The 16595-nt window shown below is 46.7% G+C and overlaps 1 protein-coding gene across 1 annotated transcript in view; it reads right to left on the minus strand.

Moving 5' to 3' along the window:
* DOCK4 (dedicator of cytokinesis 4) overlaps positions 1 to 16595 on the minus strand; it is a 1616764-nt gene that overhangs the window by 82435 nt on the left and 1517734 nt on the right. The gene's annotated exons all lie outside the window — the stretch shown is intronic.

Raw genomic sequence — 16595 nt, forward strand, 5'->3', positions numbered from 1 at the left:
AAAAGAACGAATCCAGAAAAAAACTAAAGAGGCCTTTAGAAAAGGCGCAAATCTCTGAGCGGGTTTAGAACTGTGTCTGGCAAATAAGTAACAGAACATTTAGCAACTGTTCTGCTCAATCTTGATGCTCCCACAAAATGTAAAATGAAAAATGAAACTTTAATGAAACCTCGGCCCAGAAGTCAGACAGCTACCAATGACATAGGCGCAACTAGAATAAAATGTCGAGGGGGGCTACTATAAATTGGGGGGGGGGGGGGGTGTGCTAATTCTTCCAGAGTGGAGATGAATGGGTGAAAAAACAACAAAGCCTCCTTAACACGTAAATGGTATTTTAAAGCACTGTGAAGTGCTCGGGTGTGGCTGCAATAAGCGCTGAAAAACTGTCTGTGCGTGTGCCCGGGAAGCTGTCCAGCCCGGGTTGACACAGGACGGGGGGGGGGGGGGCTGAAACCCTTTGAGCCCAATGGGAGTTGCGCGCCTAACCGAGAATATCCTTTTTCGAGAGCAAATATGGCATCTGCCTGATAAATAAAACAGAACCTAGTAAAACCAACAGTTTAAAAAAAAACTGCTTTGATAAAACACATTTTTGTAACATCTTAATGTTAACAGAGGATATCGAAATCAAATAGCGCTGAGTAGTTACTGCAAGAAACTGCAGTATCCTCTTGTCGCTAAACTATGCGCATAGCTCGAAAAATAAAATATGTGCCAAGCCAATAGGTCAGGCCTAACCTGTAATTTACAGGGTTTAAAAACATATACAAATACAGACAGCAGGGTCACATAGGTGAACAAACAGCTGAGTGACGAGGACAGCAGCAAGGGCACACTCATGGGGCCAGATAACACGTGCACCTGTGCATGAACAGCATGGGCTAGCGGACTGAAGCACCATGACTTCTCGGACAGGGATAATACGAGGGATATGGTTATTCTAGGAATGTGCACTGCTGCTTGTTCTCGCTCTCCTGAACTGCGACACTTCCATAGGCGTGAAGATTGCCCCTTGCCTCCATATACTCACTAATGGCAATGCCTCACCTTTGGCATATCTCTTCATTGACTGTCTTATTAAATTCGGCACCTTTCCTCTGAATCAAGCCGCTTTGCATTATCCCCACACGCACTAACAGAGCCCTGGACCTTTTATCATTTAACCAGGAGGCAAGAGCTAAGTTAGGATGCCAGAGAGGCCAACAAGAACGCTTGATCGACTGCCATTGGCTGTTGCTCCTTCTGTCCTCTAAGAATCCAGCACTCGGTCATTTGGGCGCTACAGTAATTGCCGCACAGCTGCGCAAGCGAGCCAAGGAGCACACGAAAGGACAAACATTGATCCTATGACGCGGAAAATATCAAATGAGTGACACTGCTTATTCCAAAACTAATGACATGCACGGAGTGTTCTGCAAAAGAAAGAAAAGGACACATGCTCCTGTCAACATGTCATGTCATTGTCGTTATCTTAGACATGGGCTGCTTCCCTGGAAAAAGCCGCAGGCACAGCGGTGAGTCAGCAGCTTTCCAGCTCCCCCGTAGCGGGGGAAAGCAGAGCCCTGTGGGTGAACCACTCTCTGGGTTGGTGGGCCATGGACTAAGAGAAAATGGAGCCATCTGCAGCGGCGACTCCTCCGTTACGGCAGAGGAGCATCGCCCCAATGTTCAAAAGGAAAAATAAAATGAGAATAGCGTAACATTGTTATCATTTTATTTTTTATATTGCAGTCAGTGTCAGGCAGGGTTGGCCAGAGCAGGGGAGGAGTGGTTTGCACTCCCTAAGTGAGCACGATTGCTAGACTGGCCCTCTTGGGCCAGCTAAACAGTCATGCGCACCTTGCATGTTCCCCATCTGGTTGCATTACACAGCCTGGTAGCAGGGGCGGCCTTTGGCATGTGAAAGCTGTGCACCTGCACAGGGACACCAAGCCAATATATATCCTTAATATAATAATCCTCTGAGGATGGATACATATTTGCGTGGCGGCCCCTGGCAGGGATTTGGCAGCCTCAGGCTCTGTTGCACTTCCAAACACCCTGAATCCCCCCTCTTCACTGGCCTTCGCACTCCGCCCCGCTCAGACACCCTCTTCCGGGCCCCCTACCTACACTCCCTGCCCAGGGCCGCCATGAGCCTAGAGCCGCCCCTGCTGGTAGGGAACATCCAACGTCCCTGTCAGAGTGCTGAACCAAAGCGCTCAGACCAATCACAACTCTGTATTGCAGCGTGGTGATTGGCTCAGGGTAACCTGTGTGCCATTGGAGACAGGAATATGACAAGGATGGGGTGGGGGGGGGAGGTCCGGCCATTCCAGGTCAGTCCTTTTTTTCTATTTTATTCCATCCCCCTCCAACCCAGCCCCTGCCCCAACACCCCCGACCGGTAGCAGCCACTACTGGACCTCTGGGTGCTCCTCTGAGAGAAAAGGGGGCCACCTGGGTTACCCTTTGACTTTGAGAAAGGAGGGCTATCTGGATAGGCCTTTGGCTGACAGAAAGGGGGACATATGGGTGGGTCTTTGGCTGAGAGAAAGGGGGGGCAACTGGTTGGGGCTTTGGCTGACAGAAAGTGGAGGCCATCTGCGTAGGCCTTTGACTAACAGAAAGAAAGGCCATCTCGGTGGGTCTTTGGCTGAGAGAACGGGTGGCATCTCGGTGGGCCTTTGACTGAGAGAAGAGCGGTCCACCGGAACACCACGCCCAGGAGTTGGCAGTCATACTGGTGTGGGAGCAAATCAGGATTGTGGAGATGCACTGCAGTGAACCCCCTGCTGTACGCACTAAATGTAAACTTCCACAAACGGCCATGGGACGATTAAAAAATGAAAGGCCACTTATACTAGCGATGGTTGAAGGGGGTAACCTAAAAAGCGAATGGCTTGGGGGGGCCCAAAGCACGCTGTGTACATGCATACACAGGAAGAGGGCCTTAGATGCGACACACCTAAAAGAGGCATAGTAATGAAAGGAAAACTTCAAGTAGTATACAGGCACAAATGTCAGAAACTTGGGTCAAAAACAGATAAACTCTGCCATTTGGAACAGCATTTTTTTCATATTCCTGAACAAAATTAACATTAAACACAATGATAGTTCCTTCTTTTAGCCGACAGCCTGCTAAAGGACCAGCTCCTTGAATTTAGTAAACTACGTATTTACTTGTTTTGGCAGTTGTGGGCTATGTTGGCATTCATAATGCAACGTACAGTTTATTGAGAGTGAATGCACTTATAACATTAAGGGTTCAGAAACTTGAGCACCGTCCCGCAGAGATTGTTAAAAATGTTACCCATCTCTCAAAATCCAACTAAATAATAATCTTCATAATGTTTATTTCAGAATTTCATAAAACATACAAACATAATTACAAAACCATCCTACAAATGAAAGAACAGCCAGGATAACCCCAAATTTCGAACTTTAGCAAGTACAAACGGAATATATGAAACACTTCATAAATATTCATCTCCTTCACCTCTTTCCTCAGACATGCAGTCCTGAATCTTGAACACTTTCAAGAGGCATTGGTGGCAAAAGCTCCAGTAAATAAAGAAGCACGCTGTAGGGACCCTCATTCCCCTACAGTCATAGCTATGATGATTATACCACTCGGTTGAAGATAAGTAACTTGTTGAGCCCCAAATTTACGAACACAATTTGATCCTTTATATTGAGAAGGACATGTGGACCCGCGCAACTCAATTTATCATGTTTAGTGTTCAGATGACAACAGGGACAAAAGCAGTCATGTCAACAGTCACATTGAAAGTGGAACATAGAACAATGATAAACACATAGACCAATCAAATGCGAACCCATCCCTTTATCAAAACTCTTGTTTACGTGCTGTGCATACCCCAATGGGACAGACAACCTAAGTTTTCACCAAGCATGAATTGAAAGAATAAAAGGAAAATGTTTTGCTCGATCAAGTAAGCTCCTCCTCTTTACAGGAATGATGAATATGGCCACGTTACAATGTTTGATTCAAGTTTAATATTCACAAAGCAATTCCTTGTGAGCAGTTGAATTCATGCATGTTGAGGCTGAGACGTATAAAGTACCAAGAAACTGATATTGTTTCCATTCTTATTGCTTGAATCATGGAAGACTTAAATGTGACTTTACAGACAACCATTTAATTTTATTCCAGTTACAGAACCCACTCAAACTATAATCTCATCCCATCCCATATAAACATTTTATTTGCACAATTGCTTTTAATGCATCTAACGATGGAACCAGAGAAGGCCCTTCAAGCACAAAGGGAATCGCTTGTATACATATTTAGGTGCGGAAACCTAGATGGAATCAAATCAGAAAGAGCTCTAGGTTTGATGCGATCTATGTTTCCTGCCATCTAGGTTTCCGTTCCTAAATATCCCAACAGCTTTTGTGCTTAGTCAGACTGGGGCTTGAAAACATGAGGTTGGTGAGCAGATTGGTGGGTTTTGAAAAGGACATGCTGCCCTGTTTGTTGCCCGATATTTACTGATCCTACAGCAAAGGCAAGGGGACTGGACTATAATATTGTGCACAAGGGTCAGAATGGTTGACTGAGCTTGAGCTGAACTGATGCAATGCAACCATGGATTCTGTACATTTGTGCAGTCACTGCTTCGGCTCTCCTCTTTGTTAAGACTTTAAAAAAGTATCACCGAAAAAGGAAGAAAAGTCTGTCATTATTAACAATGATAGCTTGCTAATACAACCACTGGCAATGCCAAAACTGGATGTTTGTTTTGGGACATCTTTTTGTGTGTTGCCCAAAGTTGTCCATGAAAACAAAAATTCCATAATGAAACATCTTGGGACAAATATGGAAGCTGAGAGTAGTGACCCTATCCTCAAGAAAACACATTAGTACATTTAACCAAATTCAAATTAAAGTATCAAACCAAGATGATGAAATTTGCGCTGTAGGTGGTGAACATAACAGACAGATGCCGTGAAATATTACAGTCTTACAGCACGCCATACCGGGCTGTACCGACCATTAAAGGCCCGGCCCAGCATTAAAAGCCTGACACGAAGGCGAGGGCCTCTAACAAGGGAGCAGGACTTTAATGCCAGTATAGCCCAGCTATGGAGCGCAATATGGCTATTACAAAATGTAACCCCTAGAGGGCAGAATGTTCTAACGAATATAGTAATGGCCTCACGGAGTCCAAGGAGGCTGGAATCCCCTCGGTCTCCATGAGGCCGTTGTTCACAGCAACAGCTGCAAAGAAAAACACTGGAATGTTAGAGCTCCGGCCTTTTACAAGCCATTAGAAGCCCAAAGCACTCCATTGTCTTCAATGGAGCTCCCAACATTCCAATGTTCCAATACACTGTAGATTCTGTTAGAGAGGTAAACGCATTTACATTTAATGACAAGAGAATCCAAACATGACACTAAGAGAAAAATGAATAACCATGCACCAAATACACGTTATAGAAAAGATGACGAAATCAAAGATTTTTAGTTACTGCATCGTAAAAGCATGCAGGAAAATGAAGTTTAGATTATATCAATTATATAAGTAACATAGATTGTGATTTACTAAAGAAATGAACGATATTTTATTAACCTATGTTAGAAAAACGTGTGAACGGTGAGCTCTCACGTAATCAAGTCTACTTCTAATAGTTTCTAAATGTCATTTTTACAGAAGAATAACTAATGAGATTCATCAAATGTTATCATAATCCTGATTATGACAATGGATTTTATTAAAATGTATTTCTTTGTGTGTGTAACCATGTGCACCGAAAATGGCAAAAGAAAAGTAGGGACAAGACATTTCTAATTGACAATGCTTCCGTGAAACTTATAGGGAATGTACTTAACACATATATCAATCTTACTTGCGTGAAACAACATCTTAAATACATAATCTGAAATGTATTTACATGTTTGTATTTGCAACAAAAAAATTACTAGAGCCCTATACTGACACGTATTATTTGTAATCATACTAAATGATCCTAAGTGCATCAGAAGTTATGCTAAAATCATTATATCTTTATGTTCTCTTATGAATGTATGCCTAAAATTCTATATATTCTGCATTATATTAGCCTAAATTAATATGGGCCTGAAAGCATTCATGAAGTTTTCTACCTCTCTAAATTCACAGTTTGGGAGAGAATTCCTCAGTATAAAACATTATGTGCAACAGTATTTTTCTTACTGCGATTTGTATGAAAGATTTGCTACATTTTTGTTACCATTTCAGGAAATCTGCCTGGGAAGCTGTCCTCTCTCTTCGGGTCTAGTTAAAGAGCATTGTTCTATCGTTTCACACACTGGATGGCTTAAGGACTGCGAAATTGTCCGGCCTATTTTGCTGCATTTTGTGTCTTCATTATGTCGCTTGACACACACTCCATATGAACTGACCAATGGACTGAGTGGTCTGACCAGATGAGTTGATTCCATGAGGTGTCACCCTCAGAAATGCTAAGAATGGAAGGCGCCAACCCCCATCGGGGAATGGCGTCGTTAGTGGCAGCCAAAGGGCCGACCCGGAGCCGGGTCACTTCCGGGTTGCGTGACCCGGAGGTGAGCGTCGCGTCAGGACCAATGGGAACAAAGGACGAGGTACGCCCCGGAAGTGTTAGTAGGGCGCGAGGCTTAAAAGCCCGCGACCAGCCTAGAGGCCCCCTCTTTGTCCGCTGATCATCCAGGAGTCGGACGTCTCCAAGAGAAGACATCGTGGGAGCATCGCGTTGGAGTATACAGCGAGAGTTACCCCGACTCGTGGTTTAGGTTAGCGGGCCTTGCAGTGTGTGCTAGATTTCCTTACAGCCTTTTACAGCTTTTCGTGCTTAGTTTCTGGATTTAAATGTTGTTGGCAAGGGGGGGGTTTGCAGCGGTAAATCCTCGTGTCCGGGGGGGAGGGCGAGCGCTGGCGCTCGATCATTCGATTTCCTGGGGCCGGGCACATCCGTGGCGCGGTGGGCCTAAAAAGCCGTTGGCATCTCTCGATAAGTTTTTAACGTTGTTTTCTTTAAGTGCAGGATGCCGTCGAAGAAGGTACCGAAGGGTAAACAACCCGCAGCCAAGAAGGAGGAATTCCTTGCCTTTACGGAGCTGCTGGAGTTCACAAGAGAAAAGGGCATGGATTGGGTACTTAAGAATATGAGAGACGGGGCTAAAGCAGATGCGAACTCTCAGGAGGAGAGGGGGAGAGGCAAAAGAACGAAGCAGACCCCAGAAAAGCTTAGAAGCTCGGCAAGAGGCAAGCGGTCTAGGCCAACGGATTCACGACCAGTATCACCAGGTGAGGAGGAGGCGCCAGAGGCAATTGATTCGAACTCAGGCGCAGAAAACGACACAGATGACGCCGATGGGCAGTATGAGGCAACTAGGCCTACGCTGATAGGAGGGTTCCCCGTCACTTCTGTGGGGGGGTCCGGTCCGCACGGTATGTTACCGCCAGTAGTGGCACAGCCGGGTAGCGGAGTGTCGCAAGTTTGGGTTCAGCCCGGGGGGGTCGCTCAGTTACCAGGGATGCAATTATATGGGTCACATGGTCAGGCGATAGGTAGCAGCCCGGTGAGCTCAATGTTTCCTGCTTACTCAGCTCACGGGTCCCCCTTAGCGATGACCGCTTTCTCTAATCTAGGGTGTCCAAGTCAGGGCTCAAGGGCGAATGCAATGGGTGAGGTTCCGGGTCCCTCTAATGGCCAGATGCAGGGAGGGTTTGGGGGGCAATCAGCTGGTTCCCCATTATTAGCTTTCAGTCCTCTAATGTTTGGTTCTTCCTCGATGACCTTATCGCCATCCGCGGGGATAACTTGGCATGTGCCAGCAGATATGAAGGATAGGATACTCAGAGGTGAATACATAGAAGTGTTCGACCTTATCAACGCGGGGGTGGCGGCCGGAAAACCCAAAGCCGGAAAGGAGGGAGATTACAATCAGAAGAAATCATGGGTAGAATGGTCCATGAAGAATTGGATCACGGGATTTGCAATATATGCCGCTGTTATGCTTGAAAAATATCCTGTTTTAGGCCCACAAATGATGAGTTATATATCGTTGATACATGGAGCGGCAACGGAGTTTCCAGGCCAGGGGTGGCTGAAATACGATAAAATGTTCAGGCAGATGAAGGCAGTTCACCCGGGTATAGCATGGGACCAACGGGAGATTAATTTGTGGCATACAGTCTTTTATTCCACCCCTTCAACGCCCACCCCAGTCCCCTCAACTCAGGGCCAGTCCTTTCGGACTGACAAAGGGATCGGTGAGAAAAAACAGGCCTGCTGGCAGTTTAATAGAAATGAGTGTACCAGGGGGGTCTCGTGTAAATTCAAACACTGCTGTTCCTACTGCGGGGGTACCTCTCATCCCGAGATTAGGTGTTTTAAGAAAACCAGTAACCCCAAAGAACAAACCAGCCACAGTGCCCCAAAAGGAAAGCCAGCTAAGACCCCCGACAAAACTACCAACTCCAATTAAACGGCATGTCCTGACACACCTCCTCAGTAAATACGATAATCTTGGGGAGGCTCAATTCCTACTGCAGGGTTTTACAATTGGCTTTCGCATCCCGTCTTCAGCCCCACCTTCCAATGTCCCACCTCGCAATCAGAGCTCAGTGTTGCGAAATATGGAGGCAGCTCGAGAAAAGATCATGAAGGAGGTAGCGTTGGGGCGGGTTGGGGGTCCTTTCACAGAACCACCTACCCATAATCTGGTTTGCTCCCCTTTGGGTCTAGTTCCGAAAAAGGAGGAGGGTAAATTCCGTCTGATCCATAATCTGTCGAGTCCCCCAGGGCTTTCAGTCAACGATAAGTTAGATCCGGACCTGTGCTCAGTGAAGTATACCAAATTTGACACGGCTATTGAGAAATTGCAGGCATTAGGGGAGGGAGCTCTAATGGCTAAAGCCGATATTGAATCAGCCTTTCGATTACTGCCCGTGCACCCGGACGACACCAGGTTCTTGGGCTTCACATTCGACGGTAACTATTTTCTGGATTTGTGCATGCCTATGGGGTGTTCTATTGCCTGTGCAGTTTTCGAGACTTTCGCAAGGTTCCTAGAATGGGCGGTTGAGCAGTTTCTGACCTCGGACAACTCACATGCTGTAGTCCACTACCTGGACGATTTTCTGTTCATGGGTCCCGAGGGTTCCCAGTCGTGCAGGAAGGCCCTGCTGGGCTTCCAGCGCTTGGCTGAGGCGCTCGGAGTACCTTTGGCGGCGGAAAAAAACGAAGGTCCGACCACGTGTTTGACCTTTCTGGGCATAGAAATCGATACGACAGCAGGAGTGTGCAGGCTGCCAAAAGTCAAGGTCGATGCCTTTAGGGCCGCTATTGATGGCTGCCTGGGGGCAAGGAAGGTAACCTTACATCAGCTACAAGTTCTTCTGGGTCAACTAAACTTTGCTCTGCGGGTCATTCCTATGGGCAGGGCCTTCTCCAGGAGTATAGCGAGGGCGATGTCTGGACTGCGGGCCAAACACCACAGAGTGAGGCTCTCAGCCACAGTTAGAGAGGATCTTATGATTTGGAAAAGTTTTTTGAGGGACTTCAATGGCACGGTATTGTGGCGAGCAGCCTGTTCTTCTAATACGGATCTTGAGCTGTTCACCGACGCTGCAGGTAGTATTGGTTTCGGAGCTATATTCGGTCAAAAATGGTGTATGCAGTGCTGGCCAGATGACTGGATCAAGCGAGGCCTGACTACTAACATTTCCTTCCTTGAACTTTTCCCCATAGTGGTGGCTTTGCACTTGTGGGGGTATCTGCTGGCAAACAAGAGTATAGTATTCTGGTCAGACAATATGTCCGTAGTCATGGTGATTAATAGCCAGAGGGCCACCTGTACTTGGGTACTCAGGTTGTTGAAGGAATTGGTTTTGCAATGCCTGAGCCATAATGTCCAATTCACTGCTAAACATGTTCCAGGTGTCGAAAACAAAGCGGCTGATGCATTGTCTCGTTTTAAGTTGACAGAGTTCCGGGAGCATTGGCCCCAGGCGGAGACGGCAATGTCAGCCTTCCCAGCGGAGCTATGGAAGTTTGGTGCCCCACAGCCCCCGAGTTGATATCTGCATCCTTGGCTCCAAGGACTATGAGTATGTATCAGAGGTCTTGGGAGTCGTATATGGCATACCTGAGGGGTGTGGGTGTAGCGGACATCTTTGCCCCCCAGAGTGTATTAGGCTTCATCGTGCAGCAGAAAGAGCAAGCGAAGTCGGTAGCATTCATGAAAAGGCAGCTATCGGCTTTAGCATTTTATGCGGGTCTACGGGGGGTGTCTGATCCGACTAAAGACCAGAGAGTTAGAAGAGCAATGAGAGGTTGGGAGCGCCTAGCGCCCGGGGCGAAAGATTGTAGGAGGCCGATAAACGTTGAAAAACTGATAAAAATCTTAGGAGCTCTCCCTTTCGTATGTTTCTCCCAGTATGAGACACAGTTGTTCCGGGTGGCCTATACCTTGGCCTTTTGTGGGGCTCTGAGAATTTCAGAATTACTCCCGGCGTCTAAATCGGATTGGGAAGGGGGTCTGAGGTGCTCTGATATAATCGAGTCCAAAGGTGTCCTACGGCTAAGGGTGCGGAGATCGAAAACGGATCCGCTGGGTAGAGGTACCTGGTTACAACTGGGTAGAGTAGAGGGTGAGCCCTTTTGCCCGGTCTATTTGCTGAGGGTATTTCTCCAAGTCAGGCCCCAGGGAACTGATGATAGACTCTTGATTCATGAGAATGGGTTACCCCTTACCAGGTTCCAGTTCACTCGGGTAGTAAAAATGGCCTTGGCACGGATCGGAGTGGATCCGGCCGAATTTACATCACATTCGTTTAGAATTGGAGCAGCGACAACGGCTGCTGGCCTAGGCCTACCCGAACAGGTAATCAAAAGGTTGGGTCGCTGGAAATCATCTTGTTATGAACGTTATATCCGCCCGCAATTAGTCTGACGTATCTTTCGCTTGCGTGCCTTTTGTAAGAATCGACTGCCTGTATCTCTTCACATTTACTCTTCATATTTACTTTAGGTACCTCCCTTAAGAGAACCCAAATCTGTTGGTGCGGCCACTCCTTCATTCGCAGGGCCGGGGCGCACTTCGAAAAGACACTCAGGGACAGGGTGACCATGATGCGAGGTTGTGACCATCATTGGGTGGGAATAGGCGGGCAGCGCCTAGCGGACGTCCCGAGGGATGTAAAAGCGGCTCTGGCAAAAGGCATGCCTTCGCCAGACGTATTCGTGTTGCACTGCGGAGGCAACGACATGATTCCAGGCGGGAGGAGAGAAGTGAAGGAATCCCTGTTTTCTACCCTAGCAGCAATCAAAAACATTTTCCCAGAAGCTATAGTACTGTGGTCGGAAGTCATCCCGAGACTCGCGTGGGCTCGGGGCGCACCCATGAAGGCAATAAACAGATCTGTCAAAAGACTGAACCAATCGATGGCGGAAATCCTGAAACAGTCGAGTATTAAAGCGATTCGCCATAAATTAATTCAGGCAGAAAGGCCGGAGTTATATGCAAAGGACGGAGTCCACTTGTCGGAGGCGGGTATGGAGATATTTATAGAAACAGTACTAGGAGCCGTCTCCGAAGCTCTTGAGCGCAGGGGGGGGAGGTCGAGTCCGCCAGTAAGCTCCTCGTCCTGTGGCGGGGTTCCGGACAAGAATACCACGGGAACTTCTTGTCTAGAGACAGTTAACTCTGAACAGGTTTGCTAAATCAGTATGGACTCTGGGCTGGCGGGAGAGTTGGGGCCGACCTGCTGGTGGCCTTGGCTTTTCAGCCCTACCCCAGAGGCCGCTGGTTGCCCAAGTGGGCGCTTTCCTCACCTGCGGCTCTGTTGACCAGAAGGGGGTTAACGTATGGGGCAGGTGATCTGGATTGTGGCCTGCTGGCACAACCCTGAAGTCAAATAAAAGGCCCAGTGGAATGGGCGGTGAATGTATATATTGTATTATAAGTGCAAGTTTATTCCTAAATACTGTATTTGAATATGTACGAATAAATAAAGAGAATTGGTGGGTCAATGAGGTAATTGACCAGAGAACTTAAATTTTAATAAACAAGCAGCACACTGCAGAAAATCAAGTACGACTCACGAGTTTGATGTGGGGTTGGGTCCTTGTAAAGCATGCAGTGTGGCGGGGGGAGAATGCACTTTGTCTGCCATCTATGGAAGGCGCCAACCCCCATCGGGGAATGGCGTCGTTAGTGGCAGCCAAAGGGCCGACCCGGAGCCGGGTCACTTCCGGGTTGCGTGACCCGGAGGTGAGCGTCGCGTCAGGACCAATGGGAACAAAGGACGAGGTACGCCCCGGAAGTGTTAGTAGGGCGCGAGGCTTAAAAGCCCGCGACCAGCCTAGAGGCCCCCTCTTTGTCCGCTGATCATCCAGGAGTCGGACGTCTCCAAGAGAAGACACCCACCCACCCATCCCTATTAATAAGGATTCGATTAGGGCAGTAGCGGGGTTCCGGACAAGAATACCACGGGAACTTCTTGTCTAGAGACAGTTAACTCTGAACAGGTTTGCTAAATCAGTATGGACTCTGGGCTGGCGGGAGAGTTGGGGCCGACCTGCTGGTGGCCTTGGCTTTTCAGCCCTACCCCAGAGGCCGCTGGTTGCCCAAGTGGGCGCTTTCCTCACCTGCGGCTCTGTTGACCAGAAGGGGGTTAACGTATGGGGCAGGTGATCTGGATTGTGGCCTGCTGGCACAACCCTGAAGTCAAATAAAAGGCCCAGTGGAATGGGCGGTGAATGTATATATTGTATTATAAGTGCAAGTTTATTCCTAAATACTGTATTTGAATATGTACGAATAAATAAAGAGAATTGGTGGGTCAATGAGGTAATTGACCAGAGAACTTAAATTTTAATAAACAAGCAGCACACTGCAGAAAATCAAGTACGACTCACGAGTTTGATGTGGGGTTGGGTCCTTGTAAAGCATGCAGTGTGGCGGGGGGAGAATGCACTTTGTCTGCCATCTATATAATCTGATCTAACGGATTAGCACAAAGTTACACTTTGGAGCATTTCACTATTATTACAGCAGTTTGCGTATATGCAGCTTGATGGCGATGGACGGCTGCTGTTCATCATCCATGCTGGTTATGAACTGCTAAAGGAGATTTGTAGAACTTACTGGCAAATTAACTTGCCTGATGAGGACTCATCTGGCTTCTTTCCTGAACTAACGCATATGTTATATGCACTTAGTGATCTCTTTCTTCGGGGGGGGGGGGGGGAGGGAGAGCATGGACTGGCAAATTCATGTCCCTTTCTGAACTTTTGAGCTTTTGGTACTTATTTGACCTATAGTAAACTGTCTTATTACCTAATGCAATCTATGGATGCACCAATCTTCCTAAATTTTGATAAAGCTAAACTAAATTGACTCAGTGGTCATGATTTATCCCTACATAAGTGAATGTGCATTTCCAATTTGGGTTTACTAATGACTAGAGGAGATAATAATAGAGAGATCTTGTAGCACCAAATTCAAATGTTATTATTCTGTATAGCTTTGGCAGAATTCTTGTTGTGTATAATTTTGGTTCGCCAACATTTCTTCAGGAGATTTGAGCTAACAATGATCCTCTTATACTTTTATAGTATTGTCTGGAGAGTAATCTATATGAGCTTAATATCAACTTTGTAGTTCAGCTGTTCAATTCCTGGTCCTCATTGGATGACTGTTGGGGCTCTTTTTATCCAACCCCCCACGGCACACAGCAAGGTCCATCGGAGGACCAAGAGAGTGGTAGGTTTATTTTTGAAATTCCCATCCGCTAGTCTTGGGCCCAGTAAACACTACAGCAATTCTTTTGACAAAGGATCAATGTTTTTGCTGCATCTTTAACCGCATCGCTGCTGCGGCGATTTTTGCGCTGTGTGGCAATTTTAAAATTACCGCGATACATGACGAGCTCAGCTCGTCATCAGCACACGCCACCCGTGGGTGATGACGAGCTGAGCTCGTCATCAGCATCGAAGGGGTTAAGAACCTTTATGCGCATGTCTTTGCTCAACAAACAAGCTGTAAATCAAGCAATGTTATCATGACTGCAAAATAGAACAAATGAACACAGAAGGGTGATTACTAAATGCGCTACTGCATACAAACTACAAGCACTTTATGAACAAAAAGACAAAAACCAAAAATACAAAATGCTATTGTGCCAGCAAAGTAAATACATCAAGCCGCATACACTTTCTGTAATCTAATAAAGGAACTATTTAATCCCTGCTAGAAATTGGGTTTCTGGTTGGCTAGGGCATGCGCTTCAGCCAGAAAGAACCCACCACTCTAGTCAGGGTAAGTTAATTACACACCTATAATAGCCGGCGCTCACCCTCTTGGCACAAAGAATACAGGCTTATCCTAAGAGGCATTGTGTAAAGTATTTGTGCAACACACACACGCAGTAATTCAATATATACACCACAAAATGACTCCACACAGGTTTAGAAAAATAAGTCATATTTTTATTTATACAATAAAACCAAAACGATAAAAATCCATTCAGTAGATTCAGAGATATTGATTTCACAAGACTTAATATAAAACAGTGCTTCCAACTCCCTTAATTACTTAGTTCAGGCTATTGTGACTATTTTAGTGAATGCCCAATCACTACGAAGTCTGTTGCAGAGAATCCTAGCTACTATTGTTGTTAAACTAAATTCAGCTTGTACTTTGTGTACAAAGAACGGGTCATCAGCCCGAGCTAATAGTGAGTAAGGCGGTGTGGGCCCGTATTAATCCCCATGTGGGTCCTCCACTGCTCTGAATACTTTGCGGTTTGTATGTGCCAGCTTTACTCACAAGCTTTAGGACATGGCGGCGGGCTCCGGTCATACTGGCGGGGTTGGCGTTGTTGGGATTAAGATCATCAGAAGAGAGATGGAGCCAGGCACAGCATTGCGCTCAGTCTCTCAGGGCCGGTGATGATAGATCGACGCAGGCTTCTGCGTCGTCCTAATAGCCACGTCGCTGCCAGGGGGACCGTTCTGAGGGGGTTCTTGCGGTGCAGCTGCAGGGGAAAGGAAAACAGCTGATGCTCTCCTATGGCGAGCAAGATTTCGGTGATTGCATATACCCTTTTGTGGGGGAAGAGGCTGCGCTGGAGATTCCCTTAAATGAGAGTTGGCTCCACAGCGAGGGAAACAGAAACTCCAACTGGCCAGGCACAAGTCAGTAGGGGCTTATAAAATAGGGAAGAGAAACTGAAGCAAACACGCCACACTCACGTTCCAGCAGCTCCAGCCGGCAATCAGGTGCACTCTCACCAGAAGAAGTGCAGGGGCGTTTCGAACGGTGTGATGAGCTGCAAGCAGGCCACTCATGAGGTCTTCGATATCCTTGAGACCTCGGGAAAGAACAGGGGACAAGTTAACAAGCCCTTGGAGACACTCTGGGCTGAGCCCTTAGTAATTGTAGCAGGGCAGAGTAAGCTGGCTAGCTCAATCAGGCAGGGCAGCACTTCACTGAAACAGTGAAGCACAGCAAGGTGGCAAACCTTCAGCACATCAGCCTTTACTCCAGCCTAGTTTCTTCCAATTACAGTAGTGTATTGATATGATAGGGCCAGAGCCCTACTACCTATACCCCAAAGTGCCTTTGATGTTGGGGGTGACTTCAAAAGAGCCTTCAGAAGTGCAAAAGGATCCCTTTCAGTCCAGTCCTAGCTTCAGTCTACCATTAGGGGGTAACTCAGACCCTTGTGTGATGGCAGGACACAACCTATTCAGATGGAAGTGTGAACCATCTCTCCCTGTCCCTGCCAAGGAAGTCTATCAGCATGCAGATGTATCCACTATTACACCATGCCCTTCCTGTGTTGTGGCTGTCTAGAGTATATGCACAAAGTGAAGCTATCACCCAGGCCAGAGGTGTATTGGAGGAAGGCTGCAGGCACACAGAGCTAAGTAAAGAGCAGAGAAATGTCCACTTTGTAATAGTGGCATTTCTAAAGTAGTAGTGCCAAATCCAACTTTACCATTAAAGAGGATGTCTCATTACTATTCCAACCATATCAAACATAGTAAAGCTACTCCTTTCTGAAATTGCCACTTAAAAGTATTTAAGGGGATTCCTAATGCTGGCCTATGGAAGGAGTAGGCCTCACAGCTGTGAAAAATACATTTAGCAGTCTGTCACTGCCAGGACATATAAAGCTTAAAGTGCATGTCCTGCTTTTTAATTACACTGCACTCTGTCCTTAGGGTCACTTAGGGCCTCCCTTAGGGATGACTTATGTGCAATAAAAGGGGAGTTTAAGGCTTAGCAAGTGGTTTTAAATGCCAAGTGGCAGTAAACAGCATACACATGTCTTACAATGGGAGATGCCTTTGGCAGGTTTGAAAGGATACTTGTGTGAGTGGAACAACCAGTGCTGCAAGCCCACTAGTAGCATTTAGATTACAGGCCCTGGGTATATGGTATACACCTTTACGAGGGACTAATAAGTAAACTAAATATGCCAATTAGGTATATAACAATGTCATCATGTTCTAGGATATGCACTTTAACACTGGTTAGCAGTGGTACAGTACTCAGAGTCCGAGGACCAATAAAAAGATACAGCAAATAGTGGGAGGTGAAAGGCAAAGAGTTG

Source organism: Lissotriton vulgaris, chromosome 1_1 (genome assembly GCF_964263255.1).
Source record: "Lissotriton vulgaris chromosome 1_1, aLisVul1.2, whole genome shotgun sequence".
In the NCBI taxonomy this organism is placed as follows: Eukaryota; Metazoa; Chordata; class Amphibia; order Caudata; family Salamandridae; genus Lissotriton; species Lissotriton vulgaris.